Source organism: Quercus robur, chromosome 10 (genome assembly GCF_932294415.1).
Source record: "Quercus robur chromosome 10, dhQueRobu3.1, whole genome shotgun sequence".
NCBI lineage: Eukaryota > Viridiplantae > Streptophyta > Magnoliopsida > Fagales > Fagaceae > Quercus > Quercus robur.
Window position 1 is genome coordinate 1,581,658 of NC_065543.1, and position 22,669 is coordinate 1,604,326.

Consider the following 22,669-nt stretch of genomic DNA (forward strand, 5'->3'; position numbering starts at 1 on the left):
TTTTTTTTTTTTTCTGAGAATTTGGTCCACTCCTTTTATTGGCACGGCCCTTCTTTCATGAAATCCACACATTTGTGCTGTCTTATCCTTCACTGAAACCCTGATATCGTAGTGGTTAAGACATTTTGGTACTTCAACGTTCACGCTATGATCAGTATTTTCTTGTAACTATCTGAATTTAATTTTAAAAAATAAAAACCAAATGTACAGTCATCATGAATCCTTTTTTTTTTTTTTTTTTGAAAAGCAGTCATCATGAATCCTTCTATGTTATAAATTGGATAAGATGAAAATGTGTGAATGCATTTGTATGGACCTCTAATTCATTGTTTTTGTTCAAGGCTGGCAATTATGAAACCATTTAAAATCAGAGCAATACTATAGAAATGTGTAATTTACCAAAAATATTTTCGGAATGACATGTTAGATTGTTTTTATTTTTTTGGCTAAATTGTAAACTACATCCTTGGAGTTTTTGAGTATTTAGATTTTACACTATGTAGTTTCAAAATTTAGATTTTATCATATGAAATTTAGAGGTATTTGGATTTTATACTTTGACGTTTCAGAATTTGGGTTTTACCCCTAAAGTTTAAGGGTGTTTGAATTTTCCACTTTGAAGTTTAAGGGTGTAAAATTCAAGGTGATAGGAATAAAACAACTTGCCACCTAGAAGTTATTGTAAAAATGTTGTAAATATAATATTTTTCTATTTTTAATTTGTAAACCCATGGCGGTAGTTTGGAGTTGGAAGTAAACAAAATGTTTTTTAACTCTTATTGCTAATACCACATTTGATTAAGGTGCCTCAATTTTTTGTCTGACTGTGATAGGAAGAAAATTAAGAAATTGAAGATGCATTTCAAATCTGATGGCTGGACTGGTATTGATTCTTTAAAATGAATGAAACAACCGTGAAATTTACATTGTAATGATTCTATTCTTAATGTGTGGCTGCAATGAAGCGAGGACGTGTTACATTATTATGGTCCACTCCTTTTTTTTTTTTTTTTCTGAGAATTTGGTCCACTCCTTTTATTGGCACGGCCCTTCTTTCATGAAATCCACACATTTGTGATGTCTTATCTTGAAAATTTTAGAAGATTTCCAACTATAATTAATATGGCAGCCTGTAAGGACTCTGTGTTACCAAAAACGTCTACTAGTATGATCTTCCCATTTGCCAGCCAAAAAGGAATTCCTGTACAAACAGAACAGATTTTAACCGTGGGTCAAAACACTGGAAACCATAGTTAGTAAAGTACTCATACTATATAGCATATCGTACATATATATATATATATATATATATATATATATTTAAATAAAACTCCCATTTGCCATAAAAATAAAAAATACTCTGAAAAATACAAGTTTTTTTATACTTAAACATATTGAACACGTACTAAACGTTTTCTGTATTACATTTGTACAAAAATCTTGAAATTAAACATATTAAACATGTACCTTATATTATAATCTTGAAATTTTTTTTATATAATATTTGTATCCAGTCGAAGTAAGGAACCACGTCATAACCTTCTATTTGCCAATAGAAATGTTGATATTTGTCCATAATTTGAATTATCAGATTCTATTTCCATATAATAAACAAAAAATAACATCATTTGAAATTGATAATTGTAGGGAAAAAAATAACTATTTTTGTCCCACCCCACCTCTTCTAGAACTTGATAATTATTGGCAAACAAGTAATGAACTTGTGATACTCTCAGAGGAATTCGAATGTTTCAAATGGAAGAATTTTTCCAAACCCACCCATAAATACTTTGCTCCTCTCTTGACTCTCACCTACCAAGCTAAAGATAGGGCTGTGCGACTGAGAAAAGATTCCTTCAAATGAGTGCTCATTTGTATTGTCCTTGTTTTAAACTTATTACTCTTTTAAGAACAAAGTTTGTGTTGTTAATTTCACTTTTTAATTTTCTGTTTTGGCAGTGGTTTGAACCTGATAAATGCAATATTCAATGATATCTCCTTTGGTTGAGTTAATAAACTATTTTTTCAACCATTAAAAAAAAAAAAAAAAAGGTCAATAGCATAGAGACGTGTCAGAGAGGCAAAGAGAACTTCCTAAATTAGGAGTAGCTTGCAGCTAGCTAGATGCAGTCAATGTTGGGAAGAATAAGAGAAAGAGAATTGAAAAAGTACTAGTCCGCGATCAGTAGATTAACAGCAGAGGATGTGAACGAAGATCTAAACCCAACAATGAAAAGAGGAACAATATATTCATAACTAATCCATAATGAAAAAGATAAAAAATCATTATAAATAGGAAGAACAAAGAAGCAACCAGTCTCAGGATGTAATTGAAACTCACCAGAGATGAGAATGAAAGGGGCACGTTATCTCTCTCTCTCTCTCTCTAGAAGAGCTCTGTATTTTCAGTTTTGTTGTTCCTGGCAGCACAAAATTCTTTCATGGTTCATGACTCATGACAGATGGACAAACTACAATTCTTATTTCTTAATTAATCCACCAAATCCACAATTTCTTAACACTAAATATTCATTTTAGTCTTAATTGCTAGTATGACGGAGAAATTTAGAAATTAGAAAATAAAACCTTCTCCTTAAATCATAATTTACGTTCACGTTGGTATCAAGAGATAAAGACAACACTCTAAAGACGAGCATTGCTTATTCAAAGGTAACTAGTAAAACACCAGTTTGAATTAAATTATATATACAAATCCCAACTGGTAAAAGAGAAAACATACTTAAGTACCTTGGCATCAGTTCTAATCAAGTTGGTTATTTCCCAGACACAAACATCTTCTGAGCTTCACAAGTTATCCTTAAAATTCTAATTTGGGCAGGTCCCTTCAAAAGGTAAATAAATAAATATATAAATAGAAATATATTAGAATGATAAAACACCTTCAGTGCTGTCTGAAACTTTATACGAAAGTGAGTTAAACTTTGCTTGCACTAGTAGAACAGGGAATCACGTAACTTCATGGACCAGTAAAACTCAACTCTATTTTTAGTTCTGTTGTTCCTAGGTCATGAATCTCATGATACATGACATATGGACAAACTCCAATTCTTTTTTCTTACCTAATCCACCTAACCTACAATCCCCTTGACAAAAAAGAGTAAAATATCTGTTTTTGTCAACATTGTCACCTTGCCTTTTGATAAAATTTTAAGAGTAATGCTGTGTTCACATACTATTTTACAATATTCTTAAAAAATGTTGATGTGATCAACTTCTTATTGGTTTTTATTTAGACCCATCATTAATATCATTTTTTCATTTACCAATAATTATTCACCACATTAGTAGTTTGTAAAATTTTTTGTAAAAGAGTTTGTATTTCTAGCATTATTTACATTTTAAAGGGCAAATTACAACTTATATATCTGTGATTTAGCCAAAATTTAAGTTATCCACCTGTGGTTTGAAATTTGACACTTTATTCAAATGTTCAATTAAATTTCCTTAATCCACATTTGTTAAAAGAGAACGGTTACGTCTACAACTTTTTTACAATAAATTATAGGTAGTTAGTTGTTATTGGTTCAAATTTGAATCTACTATTGAGATTATTTTTTTACCCCAACAATAACAATCAGTAACAACCTACCACCTATAATTTGTTGTAAAAATGTTATGGATGTAGCATTTCTCCTGTTAAAAACATGACTAAATATGTGATTTTGCTTCACTTTTATGTTTCTCTTATCTAAAAACACAAAAAAAAAAAAAAAATACATAAAAATACAAGATCAAATAAGATCAAAAAGAATCCAGTGGAACACTTGCATCATGGGATTTCAAACCATAAGTAGGTGTTGAGGGGAAAATTGATGCATTTGAATGAGATGTTGGGGAACCAAACCGAAACTTAACTATGGGCTCTTGAGATGACACCCAAAGGCTATCGGTGTGATGACAAACCTATCCAAGCAAGAAAAACAAAGGCTGCACTTAACAAAACAGCAGCAAAAGCCCAATGAAAAATACTTTACAATACTTAGTTAGTACATTAGTTGTCCTGTTCTGATAGTTCAAGGGAAATAAATTCTCCAGCGATAAGGGTGAAGTTACATTTAAGTCCAAAAGATAAATTGTCTAATGGTAGGGATAGAATTACACGGTTCAGCAATCAATGATTAGACAAATTTAAACAAATTTTAGGTCCTTATGTGTCTCATTCAAGTGGAATTTATTGTGCTTTCAGCTATCATTACATCAATATGAGGGAAGAGTTCAATTGTTATAAATATATCATATCCTTCAACAGTAAAGTAAAAAGTAAAAGTTAAAGGTTCCCTAGGAAGAAAAAAGGGAAGATTAATTGGCATGGTGTGAAGGGAGAGAGATCCCAGCTCAGTGCAGCGAGTATTATACTAAGACATCGGTGAATATGTGTTTATAAGGCATGGGTAAGCTAAATATGGGCTGTTCTTAAGTGAGTTAGAGAGGATTGATGCTGAGATTGAAGCTTTTTATGAGTAGTGGGTTATTTGTGACTAGTTAGAAGACGTTTATAAGCTGTGATAGTGTAAAGGGGGGAGAAGAATATTTGGGATTAGATGGGTGTAGGTTAAAGGTGATGGATGGTGAGCCAAAAGAGAGTTGAACCACCAGCAAAAATGGCCCACGAATCTCAAAGTCTCAGAGGGATAGCTAGGTTGTCTTTTTGGTGAGTTGCTTGTGTTTTTATAATGGAGCTTAGGGAAGCATTAATTGACAAGAATCCAAAAATGTATGACTACTTAGAGGTGTTGAATCAAGGTCAGGCTTTCTTGGGGTTTTTGATCAGAAGTAGGAAAATCCATTTTAGGAGCTGCCTTGCTTCTTTGGGTAATGATGGGATTTTAGAGTGTTTTGCATTAAATACCAAGATTTGGGGCTTGAGCTTAATTATTATGATTGAGGTGTGTATCAAGAGCGAATCCTAATACTGCAACTAAGATTCAGACCCCTGAGAAGTAAGATTTAACACCCCCAAGCCAAGTGTCATGTTTTAGTCTACTTCAGGGGGTTTTGCTGGAGACCCCTTTATGCCCTCCAAACCATATGTTCCCAATTTCCCCCCTTTAAGATTCATGGGCTTGGCACATGAATCACGTCTTGAACGTTTTTAACATTTTTAGCATTAATTTGTTGGAGTTTAGATAATTTGGTTTTAGCTCCCCTTTCGCTGGAGGTGCAGTCTTGGGGAAGATGATGGAGTTCCATCATTCTTTAGACTTCAGTTGATATAACAGCCCTTATGCACTGTTCACGTCAGGTAGAGGGTGACAGCCCTTAGTCCATTCTTAAAGGCTTAGTTCTTCTTGTATGAGTCTCTAGTTACTCTTTTTTGGTTAGGGATGAACAAGGGTTGGCTTACATGGGCTGGTCCCTACAAAATAGTCATAACACATGTTTGCCATGAGTTTTTATCCCCTATGAACTTTTGTTGGTGAATAGTTTGGGTTTTTTCATAGATACTTGCAATGGACCTTTGGGCAATTAGTTATATTGTTTGAAATAATAGGACAAGTTTTAAATACCTTTTGTAAATAATACTTACTATGATGAATTCCATATTACGATGTTCATGGTTTCTAATAATTTAAATGATGAGCTTGTGGGTTTGAATGTTTTACCATGAGCGTTGAAGGTATATATTATGGATGTCGTGATGCAAATGATGTCCATGTATTTCATGGGTTTATAATATGAGAACATGATCCTCAAGATAGCTCTCAATGAGTTTTTTTCATAAGATGATTGCCATGGTCTTTTTTACCATGGTAACATTTTTACCATGATATTTTTTCTTTGCCAAGCATTGATAATCTTGGGCTCTTTTTCTTTTGGATAAAGTAGTGCCAAACAAAATCAGGTTTTGATGTTGCCAATAAAAATTGGGTTTTGATGTTGCCAATGAGAAATTGGGCTTTGATGTTGCTGATGAGAATTGGGTTTTGGATGAATAAATTGCCATGAGTTTAGATCATGGTCTTTGATTATGGATTTGAATTCTATTGATAAAATTATTTTGCCATGGATTTGAATCATGGGCTTTTCAAATATTACCAAGTATAAGTATTCTTGGGTTTTAAATATAATAGGGTGTGTGCATTTGAAAGTAAATAGGTGGTACATAAACAAAATTAGGTGTAATAAAAAAAGTACCCTAACAGTAGGTAACTTAAATTTTGGTCAAAACTCAGGTAGATAAAGTGTCAAATTTCAAATCACAGGTAAACAACTTAAATTTCGGCCAAACCACAAGTAAGTAAGTTGTAATTTTCCCAATTAGAAAAAAGCAGATCTACCGCCCTCTTAAAAGATAAAAATAAATTTACATTCAGCAAGGTATTATCCATGGTTAAAAAAATTTTCTTTGTGCACACTTCATGTGCCATGAGCCCCATGATTGAAAGAAAAAAGAAGAAGAAAAAATTAAGAATATAAGTGAATAAAAAAAAAACAAATAAGAAAAGCATTTGTTATTAAAAATGTATTTCTAAATGATTTTATATCTAATTGTGGGGTCCAATAATTTGTGGCCCTGGCCCATTTTTACATTGGGGCCTAAGGCCCGAGCCGAGGAAGGTTATAGCCGAGGATAGGTAATAAAAATCCAAATAGTCTTGAGACACAGCCGAGGATGATTCTGTCCTCGACATATCCGAGGTCCCCCTGGAAGGAAGGGCAAAAACGGTATAAGACCAGTTTGGGAAAAAATCTAAAATATCTATGTCAGTAGAGAAGGGTACGCTGGAAAGTATAATGACCAAGGACAAAGGGAAAGCTGCCCTTACTGCCATTCAATACTCTGCACCTGACAGAGCCATACTCTTCAGCTTTTACAACCACCCCCAACCACTCTGGGTATGGGCTGATGGGATAAGTATCAGTCCTGGAAAGTCGAACCCACACGTGGATGTTGGATAAGGGATACAGGCTAGTATAAAAGGAAAAGTAAGCAATCCAGAGAAGGAGACTGGGAAAAATGGCCAAAAACCAGAGCCTCCCAGCCCGCCTCCAGGAGAAAGATTCCTAGGGTGAACACGATTTAATTATGTATGAACACCACGGAAAACTACTGTCTTGTGACCAAGGCCTAGCGTTTCAAACCCACGCTCTATAAATGATATTGTTTGGGCATTTTTACGTGCGAACCCAACATTATTATGGATCGTTACAAATTGTGTCCTTACAATTGGCGCCGTCTGTGGGGAAGGCTCGTGTCTTCGCACAGGTAGTGGGTTGAGACAATCCCTCGCGTCATTTCTAGTAGCCGGTTGTAGTGTTCTAGTGTAAAGTTCCACTAGGGGCTATGTTTCTTCACTAAGGGCTGCGCTTCGTAGCGTCAGCAGCGCGGATGGTTCTAGGGGCTTGGCCGAGGAGCTAATCCCCCTAAACCAAGGTCCCACGCCGTAGCCGAGGGGTTAATTCCCCCAACTACTTAAAATACTAAGTTTTGGACAGAACCAAGGTATTGCATGGTCCTCGGACTCAAACCTATGGGGAAACCAATTACTTAAAATACTAAGTTTTGGACAGAACCAAGGTATTGCATGGTCCTCAGACTCAAACCTATGGGGAAACCAACTACTTAAAATATCTAAGTTTTGGACAGAACCAAGGTATTGCATGGTCCTCGGACTCAAACCTATGGGGAAACCAACTACTTAAAATACTAAGTTTTGGACAGAACTAAGGTCTTGCATGGTCCTCGGACTTAAACCTATGGGGAAACCAACTACTTAAAATATCTAAGTTTTGGACAGAACCAAGGTATTGCATGGTCCTCGGACTCAAACCTATGGAGAAACCAAGTACTTAAATATCAAGTTTTGGACAAAACCAAGGTATTGCATGGTCTTCGGACTCAAACCTATGAAAAAGTCAGCTATTTAAAAAGAATTCTAAGTCGCTCAGTCCTCGGACCAAATACCAAAAAAGGTTAAGGCTATGAAAGTTATTAGGAAGATGGCGAAACGCCTTATTACTCAGCGACCTGCAGGGGCTGTTCATTTTTGGGTTATATATCCTCGGATGATTACTTCCTACACGGCACCGAGCATTCAACCATCATCTCGTTCAAGTTTGGGGTACGCAACCCATTTTCAGGTCGGTCTTACCGTACACGATAGCTCCAATAAGTTCATAATAACATCTTTTTTCTTGGTAAGGGGTTTCAGCCCTAAGTATTGTTTTCTTAGGTCGGCGTTATTATACCAGGCAGCTCTAATAAACTCATCATAATATCTTTTTCTTTTCTTCTTAGTAAGGATTTCTTCCCTAAGTACCATTCGTTCGAATCGGCATTATTATGCCGGATAGTTTTAATAAGCACAGAGCAAGGTCTTTTCATTAACTGGGATTTCGGCCCTAAGCATCGTTCATAGTATAAAAATAAAAAAGAAGTCACAGGGTAGTACGTCTATTCACGGCATAACCATTTCAAAAAGAAGAGATAGGATATACGAAATAAAGCAATGATGACTTTTATTAATATAAAGAGGTATTACAGCGTACAATGAAGGGCTTAAACAAGCCTATACAGAAAACGAATTACAAAAGCAATAAAAAACAAAACAAAGAAACAGCCAGAAATCTTTTTAAAGCTCTGCTCCCAAGTTTTTCCAAATTCTGCCCCAGTGGCACCCATATTGAGAGGAGGACCTCCCTTGATGGAATAAGAGAAGAAGAGGAAGAAGGAAAAGCACCAGGATGGATCTGGTGATGGGAAAGAAGAAGAAGGGGAGGCAAAAGGAGGAACCAGTGAAGGAAGAGAGGAAGAAGCAGGGATACTTTGTCCCTGCGTTAGTCCTGATTCCTAACACGCTGGTGCCATGTTAGCTATGCTCATAAGAAAGCGACTGGTACTAATAATGGGTGACCCCAGCTCAGTCGCACCAAAAGTTGGACGCGACGAGCCCCTGCTTCGGATTTTGGCTGAAGGAAGGATGAGAAGTATCTTGAGTCTCTGCCATCCCTGCCCTGACCGTGCCATTTTGAGTTTCAGAAGAACATGGCATTTCTAGGAAGGGTATGGTCCCTTCATTCCCGCTTCTATCTTGAAAGTATCACAATTTAAGGTATAAACTAACGGATAAAATAAACTCTGGGGGAGGCTAAGGGTTTCAGACTTTAAAAGGATTAAAAGGGTCTCTGTGTAAGAGAAGTAACCTCTTGCCTCTCTTCTTATATGAGGGACAAAACAGGAGGCATTTAATCTATCCAAATTTCCAAGAAAATCTGTAAAACGAGGATATACCCATTACACTTCCCCACGCCGTCAATAACCGTCGAATTTAAATGGTCTCGTAAAAGGAAATCATTAAAGGCGCGTTTTGGGTAATGAAACGGCAGGAACGCAGCGTGAATGAATTTAGAGGAATGTCTCGTAGTCCGGTGTGTTTCCTAGTTAGATGAAGAGACACCCACATTAATGAAGGGCAGAGTTAAACGAGCCGTAATAAAGGCTTGGTATTACCAAAACCCTCCTCTCCGACCAAGAGGTCGGACAGCAGGGTTTTGAGGGGCTAATGTGGGGTCCAATAATTTGTGGCCCTGACCCATTTTTACATTGGGGCCCAAGGCCCGAGCCGAGGAAGGTTATAGTCGAGGATAGGTAATAAAAGTCCAAATAGTCTTGAGACACAGCCGAGGATGATTCTGTCTTCGGCATATCCGAGGTCCCCCTGGAAGGAAGGGCAAAAACGGTATAGGACCAGTTTGGGAAAAAATCTAAAATATTTATGTCAGTAGAGAAGGGTACGCTGGAAAGTATAACGACCAAGGACAAAGGGAAAACTGCCCTTACTGCCATTCAATACTCTGCACCTGACAGAGCCATACTCTTCAGCTTTTACAACCACCCCCAACCACTCTGGGTATGGGCTGATGGGACAAGTATCAGTCTTGGAAAGTCGAACCTACACGTGGACGTTGGATAAGGGATATAGGCCAGTATAAAAGGAAAAGTAAGCAATCCATAGAAGGAGGCTGAGAAAAATGGCCAAAAACTAGAGCCTCCCAGCCCGCCTCCAGGAGAAAGATTCCTAGGGCGAACACGATTTAATTATGTATGAACACCATGGAAAACTACTGTCTTGTGATCAAGGCCTAGCCTTTCAAACCCACGCTCTATAAATGATATTGTTTGGGCCTTTTTACGTGCGAATCCAACATTATTATAGGTCGTTACAAATTGTGTCCTTACACTAATAATTCTAATTCTTTTTTTGATTGTGTTGATGCTTGTTGGCTAAAAAATTTACATATTACAATATATATTTGCCTTATTTTATAGGAAAAAAAAAAAAAAAAACCACAATACTCCTTTTTTTCAATTTTTAGATAAATACTATAAAATTAATTTATAGAATTTTTTAAAGGACAAAGTTTAACTATAAAATTAGTTGTAACTTAAAATTATAATTTTACTCAATAAAATAAATATTACTACATATTTTGAAAATTTAACTGTACCACTGCACACTCTTAGTGCGATGGTCACTCTACAAGTATAAACATTTATGGGGTGTGGGGGAGGGGGGGAGGGGAAGGGCCAAGGTTCAAGTTTCCAGGAGGGAGTTTTCACACATATATACACTTACATTAGGTTAGAGTAGAATTTCTATCTTGTATTAAAAAAAAAATTTAATAGTTGAATTGCATGTTTTTTACTCTCTTAATACATATGTCAAATTTTGTGTCAATTGGATATTATTTACTATTGATCTATAAGTTTATATTTTATGCATAACTTTAAATTACAAAAACTTGTAATTTAAACAATTTATTCATGACATAACTATTGATCTTTAATTTTCTATATATTTTACAAGTATGAAGAACATAAGAAGAAAATGTAATCTAAATATATAAAAAATTCACCATTAATAAAAAAGATACTATTAAATAAAGTTATAACCAATTTTACGGATGAACTTTGTCATTCCTTAAATATCTTCTAGAAGTCAGAATGGTGAGAACTCAAATAAAAAAGTGTTAGGTGAAATCTTACATCATAATGGATGATATATTGACTTTCTTAATGACAATAATGAATATATTGCCGTGGATACTTCTTGGAAGTAGACTATTAGAACTTATCAACAAGCTAAACCTTGCACTAGGTGTATTTTGGATAAGTTTGTTTTGAAGACATGGATTAGTAAGAGAGTGCCTTATTTTGTAGGCATTTTAAGTGAAGTTGGAAATATATTTTTACCTGATTGTCCTCAAGTTTTTTCCTAATTAAACGTAAAGTTTAGGGGTATTTCTAAACCACATAAAAATCTAGTTCAAAGAGGGGAATCCTCTTATAAATAGTATAGATGGTAATAATATACACATGTAACAAATCTTCTGTATTTCTTGGTTATTAAATTATATTATATTTATACTATACATGTACACATTCACACACTTCATAATTCACTCAAATAACATTATAACTAAAAAAATAAAAAATAATGCACACAATTAGTATCGAACACACACACGCACACTCTCACATATATATATAATATAAATTTATAATAATAAAAAACATTCACAACTTAAAAACACTCACATTTTACTCTTAGAGTCAGAGATACATAGAAAGACAGATAGAGAAGAGAGATGAGATGAGACTCATGGGAGAAAGGGAGAGTAATTTGTGATTTGTGTTGCTAATTAGTTTTGTGATGAGTTGATCTATGTTGTTTGATTTTGGGCTAAATTGATTTGTGATTAGAGTATGCAAGATTTAAGCTAAATTGTGAAAAATATTTTTAAGGGTAATTAAATTAATAAATTTATATATATATATATATATATATATATATATATATATATATATTGTGGGGCCAGGGAACTTATGATCCAGCCCACGCTTTATTAGGGCTCGGGGCCCATGCCGAGGAGGGTGTGTGCCGAGGACGAATGGGGAAAGGCCGAAGTGTCGAGGGGAACAGCCAAGGACGACCCTGTCCTCGGCACTCCAGGACTTTAATGGGAAAAGTAACGTCTCGATGAAGGCCGCCCCCAAAAAGCCCCCTAAAGGAGATGCGAGTAGAATGGGACCCACGTAGGGGTACGGTGAAAGACTGGTTCAGGGTAAATACGTCCCCTCCGCATTAAATGCACCCGCCAGCGTCCTGACCATGTTAATGAGAAAAGACGCCTGGACAGGGTGACTTCGATCATCGCAACTAACAGAAAGTAAGGAGGGACAGCTGATGGGACGGGTACAGAAGTAGGCACCTGCCTGACCAACAAGTGGAGGGTTAAGATCAACCAAGAAGGGCTATATAATGTGAAGGTTAATGCACCAAGAGGGGCTGGCTGGGAAAAATGGCAAAAAACCAGAGCCTCCCAGCCCGCCTCTAGGAGAAAGATTCCTAGGGCGAACACGATTTAATTATGTATGAACACCACGGAAAACTACTGTCTTGTGACCAAGGCCTAGCCTTTCAAACCCATGCTCTATAAATGATATTGTTTGGGCCTTTTTACGTGCGAACCCAACATTATTATGGGTCGTTACAAATTGTGTCCTTACAATTGGCGCCGTTTGTGGGAAAGGCTTGTGTGTTGGTACAGGCGGTAGGTCAAGATAGTCCCCTTGTCATTTCTAACAGCCGGTTGTAGTGTTCTAGCGTAAAGTTCCACTAGGGGCTACGTTTCTTCGCTAGGGGCTGTGCTTCGTAGCGTCAGCAGCACTGATGGTTCAAGGGGCTTGGCCGAGGAGCTAATCCCCCTAAACCAAGGTCCCACGCTATAACTGAGGGACTAACTCCCCCAACTACTTATCAAAATCAAGTTTTGGACAGAACCAAGGTATTGCATGGTCCTCGGACTCAAACCTATGGGGAAACCAACTACTTAAGAAATCAAGTTTTGGACAGAACCAAGGTATTGCATAGTCCTCGGACTCAAACCTATGGGGAAGCTAATTACTTTAAAGAAACCTGGATACTAGGCAGGACCTAACACTACACGTGACATCTCGGATGATGCCTATATCTCCATTGAATGAGGGTCAGACATGAGTTCAAGGCTCTACAGGTGCAGGTAAGCTAACGTTTTGAAACATGATTCTAAATATATTGCATGCACAGCTATTCATACATGTTAAGATAATTAGTTCAAAATTCATAAACAATAGTAAGTATCGACAAGGGCAACTAACAAGTAACCAAAAGGAAAAAGGAAGAAAAGAATTTCATATACGTGTTCAACAGGTTCAAACTACTAGCAGATTACAAAGTTTTCAAAATGAAAAAGAAACTAGTTAAATCATTAAACTAAAAACAAATACGAAGCCTGGCCGGGGTTTCTACTTCTTTAATTTTGCATCGGCCACATCCTGGGAAGGCGGAATGGGATTAGCTTTGACGCCCTGGAGAACAGTCCCTTCTGGGGAAGACTGAGCAGGATCGGTGTTGGTACTCTGGGGGACCACAGCAAGGGGAATTGCCTGTAGGGGCTGGGCAAGTATGGCTGGCTCTTTGGCATTAGGCATCTGAGTGCCGACCATAGGCTCAGCAACCTCTTTGGGTACCTCGAGATCCATACGCTGAGATGCTTCTATCACATCCTGAAGCTCTCCCCCTTTAGGCGGCTGGCCAGGAGAGGCTTCGACCTGTACAGTATTCGACTGAGTGACTCCTCCCTCAGGTTGGTCGCTCACGGCCTTGGAGCTGGTGGGGGTGTCCTCACGGATGGCTGTAGGGTAGAATATGTTCTCTGCTTTTCACAAATCGGACGAAGCATCCACCCCAACTCGCTTCAAGGCCTCTTCCCAAACCTGGGAGCAGTAAAGCCTGCATACTCCGGGAATTTGGGCTTTAGGGATGGCTTGGGTTTCAGCTACCCCCGCGTTGTAACCATCATCCTTGGCCGTTTCCTTGGCTGCCTCAACCTCGTTTTTGGCAAACTCGGCCTCCCGCTTGGCCCTCATGGCTTCGTCGCGGGCATACTCCGCCACCCTTTTGTCATGCTCTGCCGTAATCAGTCTTTTATTTAAATCATTGATCAGCTCCTTGGCTATTCGCAACTGATCCTCGGCTTCTAGCAGACGTTTTGTTTGGTCCTCGGCCTGTTTTTGGGTGCTAGCTAAACCCGCCGAGACGCTATCTCTATCTCGGATAGCCTCTGTTAGGGCAGTCTTGGCCTTGGCGAGGTCGTCCTCGGAAGCTTTGAGAGTCCGCATGGCCTCTATGTGCTTGGAGCGTTCGTTCTCGACCGCCTTACTCTGCTTGTTCACTTCCTCCTCCATCCTATTGGTGGCTTGGAGAGCCTGTCAAGGGAGATAAATACATCGTGAATGACGAACCGGGAGTAAGAGTTAATAAAGTTTTAGGGTCCAACAGCCTTACCATGCCCAAGTGCCTTTTCGTGCTGAGGAAAATCTCCTGCATCCTCATTTTCTTCAACCCATCCATGTCGGTGGGAAGCAGTATAGTTCTCCCTAGTGCATCTGCCACATAACCACCCTCGCCATCTCCAAGGTCCCTCATAGACGCGGTTTCCAGCAGTGGACCCCCGTGGAGCATTGGGGCGGGAATCCAGGCGCTTGGCGAGGATTGGGCCTCGATCTCCTTTCCCTTGCCTTGGGAGGATTGGACTTCGGTCTCCTTACCCTTGCTTTGGTGCCCAATCTTCAATTGTTTCGCACGCGGGGCTTCCTCCCTCTCCTTAGAAGGTTGAGATTTTCCCCCATCCATGATTTTCTTGCCCTTGGGACTCCTCTTTCTCTTTGAATCAGTGCTCTCCGGCCAAGGAGGCAGAGCTGGTTGGGGAGGAGCAGGAAGTTTGGGGCGGGGGGATTATGGCTGTGACTTTTTGGAGGATGACCTAGTCTGGATAGCCTGGGGTAGAGGTGGTGGGGAAGGAGCATTGGGTTGCGGCGTTCCCTGCGCACCCTTCCCTAGTTGACCCTCGAGGAGTTTGAATAAGCTGGTCGGGGGCTTTCTCTTGAGTCCCATCTCGGCTTGAGAAGATGTGCCTACTGATGACAATTCTGCCTCGGACAAGGCTGGGTCACCTATATCACCAGAAGGATCCTCGGATTGGTTGGCTATGTTAAATACCCCAAACCCTTCCTCGGGCTGATCTAACTCACCTTCGTCCTCTGCTACTTGATGAGATGAGGAGAGGTCCACCAGTGGGATGCTCTCTGGGACAGATGGTACTTCGGAGATTAAAAATCCTGTCTCGACCACGGTAATTTTTGGAAGCCGAGGACAGCTGGCGCTGATTACGTGCCTAGGGTCGGCAAATGACTTCTGAACGGGAGCGTACCCTAATATTTTGTGAGCGGCTCGGACTTGACCATCTCCGTCATTTATGAAAACTGTCGCTTGTAGAACAGTCTCCAAGTCCACCCGGTTAACTAAGTGAAAATGCCGTTGATAAGCGTGTGGATCTACAAAAGAAAAACACATATGCATGGTTAGTTACCGAACCACATCAGATTAGAATGGCGCAAAGGGTCAACGCCCTTTCATTCCCTATACCTCACCTGGTTCTCCTTCTACTATGGGGCACGGATTGCCATCATGCCATTCACCGGAGACGATAAGGAAATCCTTGTTTAACCCCTTGTTGGAATCAGGGAGGCATTGAATTAGTTAACCCATTCGTTTCTCGTCTTCATGTAGTAGGATTTCCCCTTCAAATTTTGGAGATTATAGCACCAATTCACGTCATGGTGGGTCAGTCTTAACCCCATCTTTTCGTTTAAAGCATCCACGCAACCCAAAATCCTAAACATGTTGCCGGTGCACTGGGTGGGGGCTAATCGGAAGTGCCTAAGGTAACCCCTCGTTACCGGCCCCATAGGGATTCTCATACCCCCTTCTACAAAGGTGAGGACGGGAATTACTACCTCGCCCGTTTCCCTCTTATAGTGCCACTCTCCCATCTTACAATGCCTCAGACTTACGTAGGGAGGAATCGTGTAATCGGCGATGAACTTATTTATCGCCTCTTCAGTATCGACTAATTTCCTCAGTCTCGATTTAGCCATCTCTATGATTTACTAAGCAAACTCAACCAGCGACGGGAGAAGAAAGGGAACCAGAGAAAAATAAACCCAGAAAAGAAAAAGCACGAGTTAATGGAGGCAGGGAACTTACATAAAAGAGGAAAGACGCTTCGGACAGGCTTTTTGTGCTGGAGATAGACTTGAGTTTGGATGAGAGTTCAGATGAACCCAGGGTATATACGCTAGAACTCTTAAGTGCAAAACTGAAGAGATAGATCCGTTCCAAAAAATCTTTTATACTTTCTAGGGTAACTGCACAAATTTTCCCGCCCATAAAGACCAAGGAATCACCACCGTTTGATCTTCATCATGCCGTAGAACGTGGGAAACACAGAGCCGCCCGTATTTAATGAGGCCACGTTTCACCTTCCAAGGGCTCCAGGAACGTGTCTCGGGTAGATGAAAAGTCTCGGGAACCGATAGGTGACAAGGATTGACGGGCATTGACAAATTTCTGATGTCATCAAAACCCTCCTATCCGTCCGAGGAGTCGGATAGCAGGATTTTGAGGAGCTATTGTGGGGCCAGGGAACTTATGATCCGGCCCACGCTCTATTAGGGCTCGGGGCCCATGCCGAGGAGGGTGTGTGCCGAGGACGAATGGGGAAAGGCCGAAGTGTCTAGGGGAACAGCCGAGGACGACCCTGTCCTCGGCACTCCAGGACTTCAAGGGGAAGAGCAACGTCTCGATGAAGGCCGCCCCCAAAAAGCCCCCTAAAGGAGATGCGAGTAAAATGGGACCCACGTGGGGGTATGGTGCAAGACTGGTTCAGGGTAAATACGTCTCCTCCGCATTAAATGCACCCGCTAGCGTCCTGACCATGTTAATGAGAAAAGACGCCTGGACAGGGTGACTTCGATCATCGCAACTAACAGAAAGCAAGGAGGGATAGCTGATGGGACGGGTACAGAAGTAGGCACCTGCCTGACCAACAAGTGGAGGGTTAAGATCAACCAAGAAGGGTTATATAATGTGAAGGTTAATGCACCAAGTGGGGCTGGCTGGGAAAAATGGCAAAAAACCAGAGCCTCCCAGCCCACCTCCAAGAGAAAGATTCCTAGGGCGAACACGATTTAATTATGTATGAACACCACGAAAAACTACTGTCTTGTGACCAAGGCCTAGCCTTTCAAACCCACGCTCTATAAATGATATTGTTTGAGCCTTTTTACGTGCGAACCCAACATTATTATGGGTCGTTACAAATTGTGTCCTTACATATATATATATATATATATATATATATATATTCAAGTCAAGAGGTTCATTTGAACCCTAAAGTACAAGTGCAGCCACCCTTGAAAGAAGATGTAATTTGAATTTATCAAAAATTCACATTTAATAAAAAAATACTATTAAATAAAGTTGTAACTTGCAACCAATTTTACAGATGAACTTTGTCATTTCTTAAATATCTTCTAGAAGTCGGTATTGTGAGAATTCGAATAAAAAAGTGTTAGGTGAAATCTTCCTTCATAATGGATGATAAGTTGACTTTCTTGGAAGTAGATTGCACTTCTTGGAAGTAGACTATTAGAACTTCTCAACAAGCTAAACCCTGCACTAGGTGTCATCATTTAGGTGGCAACTTCAACTATTTATATTACCAGAGTCTGCTCTGCTGGCACGAATTCGTGCACTCCCTTCAGCGGCAGGAGACAAAACTTTGGCACGTACTCCAAATATGCTGATTGCTGATATTAGCATTTACAAAGGTTATCAATTTTATAAATTCTAACTCGTTTGCATTCGGTTCTAAATTAAAAAATTAACTTATTTTACAATTTATATTATTTTTACTATTATTTATGAGTTTTATTATATATTTTTAGTATTATTCATGGATTCTATTATACTATTTCAACTAAATTTTACCTTTCTCTACGGTATTTTCAGCAAGAAGTTTTCAATTTCAGCAAAATATACGGATCTCAAATAGAACCTAAAATTACAGTTGAAGTTATTTGTGTAAATCTGTAAAATTGCTATACTAAACTGTGTAAATTTACATTCACACTATTCAGTTTGCATATAGTTTTTTTTTATTCTTTTTTTTTACGTATTTTGAAACTGAAAGAAGAAAGTGAATGGTCGTCATTCTATGTGAAAAAAGAATAATAATTAAATAAAAAAAATAAGAAATTGATATTTTAATGTAATGTAATATAAAATAGATAATCTTATATGGAGTGTTTTGAAAAATAAGTATGTAAAATAAAAAAGAACGTTCTTATTCTAAAATAGAAGAAATATTTTTATATGTGTTGATGTGAATGCTAGACAATATCGCCGTGCCTTTGTTTTTTTCCCCTAAACAAAAATAAAAAGAAAAAAGAAAAAAGACTAGTTGGTGTGGTCATTGTCCTCAAGGACCTCAACTCACTTACACCCTACTCAAACTTGAGAATTCCTGTCCAGCTCAAAATTAACCTACCCTTCTGAAGTACACATCGTGCATATAAATGAGATGTATACGTGTAAGAAAATAACTATAAAATAGCCCTTCAAGAACATGATGCGCAAATGGTATTAGTAATTAGTAACTTAATGAAAAAAAAGTGAGTATTTTAGCAAAGAAATAATAGATCACATGTGATATGAATCACACATATTTGGTTTTTGCTTTCAAAGAAAAAATAAATAAAGAAGGGAGTAAGAACTAAGAAGTCAGCTTGTGAGGTGTTTATCACTTGCTTTTTGTGATCGATGCATATTATTTGATTATGGGAAATCTTAGGACAAGGTGTTTATCACTAGCTTTCTGTGATGTGTGTATTATTTGATTATGGGAAATCAAAGGACACAGGACCACCGTTTCCCTTGGTAGATCCTTCTTTTAAATCAGCCAAATTTGTAACTTAGTGAGCCATACCATGGGAGCGATCGATGAAGCAGATTATTGAAATCATAATTATTGAACACAAACCCTTGAAAATAAGTTTCCTTTTCTTTTTTTCTTATTTATTTATTTATATTTTTTGAGGAGGAAGGAATATGAGCACCTTCAGTAACACCAAAATCTAATTTTAATTGCAAATTTGTAGAAAATATGTTTAACACTTAATTAAGGCCTTATTCTAGGCTACTAGCACAATGATGTCTTTAAATATTTATCTAATTTATGGAAAAAAAATGCAAAAAATACATTACAACCCGCAAATGTGAAAATAAGATCATTTACATCCAAACAAACATATATGGCCATGTGTGAATATTTTAAAATTTTGGAAAATCTAGTGAAAGTAAAAGCTAGCAAGTTTACGCTTGCATTTCAAAAATAAAAGGGAAAATTTTCAAAATGACAATTTGCGCTTTGATTTTCCAGATTTCTAAACTCTTTTTAACCTTTAAAAAGATTTAAGGTAAATTACATACTTGATCTCTAACTATTATAATTTAGTCATTAACATTTCAAATGTATTAATTTAGTTCTAACATTTTGGTTTTATGTCAAAATGGTAATAAATGAAAAATGAAATGTTGACATAATTAATGGTCAAAATAAAAAAGAATCCAAATTCAGTAGGCGTGGGGTGTAAAACTCATGTTTTACACCATTCAATAAAAAATTGACACGTCAATATTTTACTTAAAATTTAATACATCCTACCACTCCTAATAACATCTCAATAAACTTTCAATTTAGTTAGATTTATATATGGGTATTAGAATTGATTGAGTGTGTTTATATTTATTTTTAAATATGTGATAAAATGATGTGGCATATTAGGATTAGAGGGGTAAAATATGAGTTTATACCATGTCTCAATAAAATATTTGTATAAAGTCAAATAAGACTGTTACCTAGACTGCCATGTCAAAATTAACTCAATAATAAAACCAACTTAGTGATAAGCTTACAGTAGCTTTAGCTATCACGGTAGCGATGCCCGATGGTCAAGCACGGTAGCAACACCCAATGGTGAAGACCAGCAGCAACCAATCGGCTGGTGACGCCGATTTTGGTATAATCTCTTTCTCTCTCTATCTCTCTGTTCAAATGGGTTTTTTTTTTTTTTTGGAAACACTATAAAAACATATACTAAGCAAAATTAGAAGATAATAAGAGATTAGTGTGAAACTGTGATTACCTATGTATTCCTTCTCAAAAAAATGAACAACGTGGGTAGTCCCACATCGTCTAAGAGTGAGTTCAAGTCCAGGTTTAAAGCCTTCACACTCCCTACAAGAGTTACCGGCTTTTGTAGTGGGTGAGTTGTGTGATATTGAGCCTTTGTCCCCATTCCCGTGTGCGTGTGTGCGTGTGTCTGAAAAGTCCATTTGATTACCTATGTATTCCTTCTCAAAAAAAAAGTGTGAAACTGTGAATTGATGACGTAGCACATGGACATCATAGACTAGAGTTGGCCCTCAAAAGAAAGAGAAGAGATTATTATGAGGTGTGAACTGATGATGTTTGGCTTGGACTTCTCTGAGCAGAGTTGGCCGTCATTGTCATGTGCTTGATCTGGTGGATTCGAGTGAATGTTGTGCTCATATTAGTCATTGGTGTTGTTATTTGCCTCTTTTTTTTTTTTTTTTTTTTTTTTTTTTTTTTTTTAAGCAGGTAAGGCTGACATGGCAGTCCAGGTGGTACTCTTATGTGGCATTAAACAAATATTTTTTTCGGCCGAGGCCATTTTAAAACCGTACTTAAAAGATTGGGGACTAAATATGTAATTTAGCTTTATTAGATTTTAAAATCAATTTATTTGAAATGCCTTAATTTTACATTCATAGATTTTAAAATTCCTTGTTTGGTTGTATTTTATATCTTGGAGGATTTGAAATTATAAAATTTAGAAACTATTGAAATATGGCTAAGAATTTCTAAAATTCTATCGGGTTAGATCTTATTTTAAAATCAAGAATAACAAAGTTTAAAATCCTTAGCCAAATTCAAGTCCTTGACTCTTTTATTCAAACAAGGTATTTAGATTTTAATCGCCTAAATCCAAATTCGCATGCCAAAATCCCGTTATCCAAATTGCAAACACACTAGAGAATTTTTGGGTTGTAATTCTCATTATCCTTCTTCAATTCTCATTTACTAAATGCAAATAGTGCTTCTCAATTGGATTACAAATAAATTGATAATGATATAAAAAGCTAAATAATAGTTCGAATTCAAAGAGGGAAAAAAAAATCTGTAAAGCTAACCGCTAACTCTTCCTAGACAATAGGAAGCCGTTATTTGATAAGCTTATTGATAAAATTGAGAATTAAATCAAAGCTTCATCACATATTTAACCTAATCTTATCCAAGTCGAAAACTCTCTCTCAAAAAAAAAAAAAAAAAAAAAATCTTATCCAAGTCGAAAACTTCATCCAAGAGATTCGGCTCCTTTAGTCTCCATGCTTCACGACTTTAGTCTTATCTGTACATAAGCATGTAAGGTAACTAAATATGTATGTGTGTGTATATAATTCATGAAGATACATGAAATAACAAGCACAACACTAGAGAGAGAAACGAGGTGGATTAATATGTAAGTAAAATCATGTACATAGTTATCTGATTTTTTTTACCTGCATCTTGATCTTGGATCCCCCAAATCATTTTTTTTACATAATCTGACTGAAATGAGGCATAAAATTTTAAAACATATATTAAAATTAAAAATTAAAACTTAAATCACATTGCACTATATACAGGATGCAAAATAGAAAAAGATCTATGATGGTGTTTTATATTCTGGAAGTACATATATATGTAGATATGGATCATGAAAAAAAGGGACTCAGAAGGATCATAGAAATACCGAGTTTTTTGCTTTAACAAAAGCATCATTCTCAAATTCTTTAGCCGATTCTTCAACTTCAGATGATGGGATTAGACGAAGGGTAAGCTTCGTCCTCCATACATTCGTTCTATACACAGAAGGCAATACGCTTATTATGTTACTGGCCATGCCGACACAATTAAGCTATTAAAGAAAAGGAGTCCCAAATATGCTGACAGTGTAGAACTTTTATAAAAATAAAAAAATATAAAAAAGTTGTGTCCATAACACAAATACAAGCTTAACAACAATATTTAACGCAAATGTTAAATATTAGCATTGATATATCATGTTGAATATGTTAGTATGGATGCGGAAGCGAAAGCATAAAGTATAGAATAATATATTAGAGTGTAGTACAAATCCTGTGTTATAATGAATTATAACATGTGTATATATAGTAGACTAAATCCTAGACTAATAGACTTCTAATACAAGTAGGAGACTTGGCTTGCACACAAAGTAGAATTAGGCTTGGGCCTATACTAATGGGCTAATATATCTCTAACACCCCCTCTCAAACTCAAGATGAAAGTTTGATGAAATCTTGAGATTTGATAAGGTTGAGAAGATCCTTTGAATGAAGTTTGGCTCTGTGATGGTAGTTTGAGGAAGGCAATGATCTTGCAATGTTGATGCGACTTCTAACGGTGGCTTGACTATACCGGAGAGTTTTGATGGCAGCAGTAGAAAGCCAAAAAAGATGAACACAGCGAAAAAAAAAACATCGAGGAAGACAAAGATTGCTCTTAAAAATACCGCAAGGACAGAAAACCATGGCCACAAGAAGGTGGCTCTGATACCATGTTAAATATTAGCATTGATACATCATGTTGAATATGCTAGTATGGATGCGGAAGCGAC

The 22,669-nt window shown here is 37.5% G+C and overlaps 1 long non-coding RNA gene across 1 annotated transcript in view; it reads right to left on the reverse strand.

Annotated features, from left to right (window-relative positions):
• Nucleotides 1-22,669, reverse strand: part of LOC126704414 (uncharacterized) — a 65,706-nt gene that overhangs the window by 33,095 nt on the left and 9,942 nt on the right. The gene's annotated exons all lie outside the window — the stretch shown is intronic.